This window comes from Apium graveolens, chromosome 3, assembly GCF_009905375.1.
Source record: "Apium graveolens cultivar Ventura chromosome 3, ASM990537v1, whole genome shotgun sequence".
Lineage (NCBI taxonomy): Eukaryota > Viridiplantae > Streptophyta > Magnoliopsida > Apiales > Apiaceae > Apium > Apium graveolens.
The window spans coordinates 57,350,276-57,354,371 of record NC_133649.1 but is presented as its reverse complement, the minus strand read 5'-3'; the positions used below and the strand labels follow the sequence as shown (position 1 = coordinate 57,354,371).

At 39.1% G+C, this 4,096-nt stretch overlaps 1 non-coding gene across 1 annotated transcript; it reads right to left on the bottom strand.

Annotated features, from left to right (window-relative positions):
- Positions 1 to 908: 908 nt before the first annotated feature.
- On the bottom strand, positions 909 to 1,015 carry LOC141715451 (small nucleolar RNA R71). The gene has a single exon (XR_012572214.1). It is a non-coding gene; the product is annotated as a small nucleolar RNA R71 (small nucleolar RNA).
- Between the last annotated feature and the right edge of the window lie 3,081 nt (positions 1,016 to 4,096).

Genomic DNA, 4,096 nt, shown 5'->3' with positions numbered 1-4,096 from the left:
GGTATTCGTATAACGAAAGTTGACGTTTACTAGTTTCGTGTTATCTGATTAGTTGTCATCACCATTGCATGCTAAGGTCAAGAACAATGACTTTGAATGAAGTATTTAATGAAGTTAGAATCCCATATTTATTCTAATATAAGTAATTCAATCTTAATTCTCTTAGTTAATTCTATTTATTATAATCTCTTAGTTAAATCAAAACTCAATTTATTACTTGTCTTAGCATTGAACGATAACCATACATTGTTGCATAGGTGCATAATCAAAAATTAACCTAAACTAGTCCCTGTGGGAACGAATCTGATTTATATCTTATACTACTTGCGAATGTGTATACTTGCATGTAATTCAAGCACGTGTCTTTGCCCTAACAAGTTTTTGGCGCCGCTGCTGGGGACTCGGTGTTAATTTTTAGTTTATGTGCTTGACATCTGTGGTCGGTTAAGTTCATTGACTCAGACTCTCTTACTTACAAGGTTTACTTTAGTCGTGTGTTTCAGGTACTCTAGTTATCATTGCAATGGGAGAACAAGTAGCAAATCCGAAAGCTTTGATGGATTATTCTCAACCGAAGATCCATGACATTCAGTCTAGCATTATCAGACAATCCATCATGGCTAATACCTTTGAAATCAAGCCTGGCATGATTCAGATGGTACAGAATCCAGTTTGGGGGTTCTCTAGGGGAAGATCCTAATATGCATATTAGGGATTTCATCGAGATCTGTGACACCTTCAAGTTCAACAATGTTTCTGAAGATGTTGTGAAGCTGAGACTTCTCCCATTCTCTCTGAGGGACAAGGCTAAGAGATGGTTACACTCTCTACCAGCTGGTTCTATCATTACTTGGGAGGATATTGCTCAAAAGTTTCTTACTAAATTCTTCCTTATGGCGAAAATAGCTGCACTCAGGAATGCTCTTACTCAATTTGCGTAGCAATCGGGAGAATCTTTATGTGAGTCTTGGGAGCGCTATAAGGAGATGCTGAGAAAGTGTCTGCATCATGGAATGCCTGATTGGGTGATCATAAATTGCTTCTATAACGGTTTGGGAGCATAGTCAAGACTCATGCTCGATGCAGCATCAGGTGGAGCATTATGGGCAAAGAGCTATGAGGAAGCTTATGTTCTAATTGAACTGATGGCTGCTAATGAATATCAGTATCCAACCCAGAGATTGTCACAGGGCAAGGTATCAGGAGTTCTGGAAATGGATACAGCTACGGCTATTACTGCTCAACTAAAGGTGTTGTCTATGAAGATCGATTCTCTGGCTAACTATGGTGTTAATCCGATAATAAGTGTTTGTGAGCTGTGTGCAGGTTCGCATGCGATGGAGCAATGCGCTATATCTAGTAAAATAGCTCAATTTATGAGCACCTTTCAGAGATCGCAGCAACCAGTTCCAAACACTTATCATCCTGACAACTGGAATCATCCTAACTTCAGCTGGAGTAACAATCAGAATGCGATGCAAAGTCATTCCAGCATTTTGGAAATAAGCAATTCAATCCTCCTGATTTTCAGCAACAATATGCACCAAGACAACAAACTCATGGAGGTGCGGGTCAATCTTCGAATGAAAAATCGGAATTGGAGGAGTTGAGGCTTATGTTGAAAAACCAGGCTCTTATATGCCAAGGCCAGGCTGTTTCTATCAAGACACTGGAGAACCAAATAGGGCAAATGCTAACGCCTTATTGAATCCACCACTAGGAATACTTCCTAGTGATACAGGAGCCAATCCAGGAAAAAGGGAAGTTGAAGAATAGGTGAATGCCATCACCTTAAGGTCCGTAAAGGTCGCAAGCCCCCGAATTCAGCAAGTCAAAAAGTCTGAAATTCTGTCCAGAATATAGGTGCATCTGCACCCATGCCAAATCCAGAAAATGAGATTGTAGCTGAAAAAGTGGTGCAGAAGGATGTCGAAGTATAACCGAAGAAGAAAGTTATTGAAAGCAATCCTGCTGAGCAGAATATATGGAAGAAACAAGGCTATCCACCTCCCCCATTTCTAAAAGGCTTCAAAAGCATAAGTTCGACAACCAATTTGCCAAGTTTTTGAAAGTTTTCAAGAAGCTGCATATCAACATACCTTTTGCTGAAGCTCTAGAACATATATCGAGCAATGCTAAGTTCATGAAAGGTATTTTATCTCGGAAGCTAAAACTTGAGGAGTTGGAAACTGTTGCTCTAACGGAAGAGTGCATTGATGTGCTACAATAGAAACTACCTCCTAAGCTTAAAGATCCAGGAAGCTTCACGATACCTTACACCATTGGCAATCTGTCATTCGACAAGTGTTTGTGTGACTTGGGAGCTAGCATCAATCTGATTCCCTAGTCAGTTTTCAAGAAACTTGGACAACCTGATCCAAAACCTGTGAACATGTCTTTGTAGTTGGCTGATCGTTCCATCACTTATCCACGAGGAGTAGTGGAGGATATCTTGGTTAAGGTGGATAAGCTCATCTTCCCTACTGATTTTGTCATTCTAGACTTTGAGGAGAATAAGAAGATTCACATTATCTTGGGAAGACCATTATTGGCTACAGGCCGAACTACGATTGATGTGCAAAAAGGAGAACTTACGATGAAGGTTCAAGATCAGAAGGTCACTTTTAGTGTGTTCAAGGCAATAAAGTTACCCACAGATAAAGAGCAGTGTTTAAAGTAGAATAGGTCGACTCTGTCGTGAATTCAGAGCTTGAGCAATTGCCAAAGTTAGATACCTTATAGAGAGCCTTAATAGGGGAATCAGTTATTAAAGATGAAGGAGCAGAGTGACTATAGGTTTTGAATGCACCTCCGTGGAAGAGGAAGTTGGATATGTCATTCGATTCTCTTGGGTTAGCAGAGCTAAAAATTTCTCAGAAGCGTCTCGAACCATCGATTGAAGAAGCACCCACACTTGAGCTCAACCCACTGACAGATCATTTGAGTTATGCATTTTTAGGTGCACCCCCTGACAAGGGATTGGATTATATCTATGATAATCTAAAGGGTGACTCGCCGGTTCCTCCTGTTCTTACAGAGGGTCCCTCTCGTGCACCACAGACAGTTGATAGGTTTGGTCTTGGTAATGCACAGTATAGAAGGTTGATTCGGCGTATTGAGGCCATGCATGACATCGACCAACGTTTTGCTGAAGATTTGACACACGCTCTCAGTACTATTTTCCAAAACACTGGTGTCGAGGTTGATTGGCCACCTGATCCTCCACCCGAAGAGGGCGATCCTCCTGATAACTAGGTATGCCTAAAATCCTTATTATTACCTTCAATGAGGACATTGAAAATTTTAAGTTTGGGGGTGATAATGTAAGGATTAGTTTTTGTGTGTCCATATAGATTTATATAGATTCATGTTGCATGTTTAGTTGTATTTCATTCATATTTTTGCATGATTGTTCATATAGGAAATTTTTGTTCGTGTTATTATGAGAGTTCATTTAGTTGCATGTGCATGCATATAACATGATCCCTTAGGTTGAGCTATTGCTGATTGATAAGTTGATGTTGATTTGAGTGTGGTGATGACGAATAGAGGGTTGTTTAAGTCCTAATGAATTGATTTGCATGCCAGAAAAAAAACTTCACAAGTCTTATAGGATTGCTTTTAATCTAAATCATGATCATACTTATTTATTTGTTGAGATTTAATCACTTGTTTATATTTAGAATTTTTGATATTCTCGTAATCACGTAGGAACACTGAATTTCAATCTAGAGAAAAACTTGGATTTCATTGCTAGTTGTTAATAAGGCTAGGCATCAAATGGCTAGTAGCCGACTCATATTTTATGAGTAGTCTAGGGTTGAATGAGATGGAGCGAAATGCACTCATTTAGAAATTGTTGAAAAAAAGAAAGAAAAAAGAAAGAAAGAAAAAAAGAAAAGTATATGTTTATGCATAATTGATCAAGAGTGAGCTCTTTAATACTCGAGTTATTAAGTTCTAGGGGACTTTGTGCCTAGTGACCTAAGGCTTTGATAGTATGGGATCCGATAACCTAACGCTCGCTACATGGGTATTATTGCATAAGTCTTTTGGGACCTCATTCATTGCACGGTTAAATAAGCATCTTTTTTAT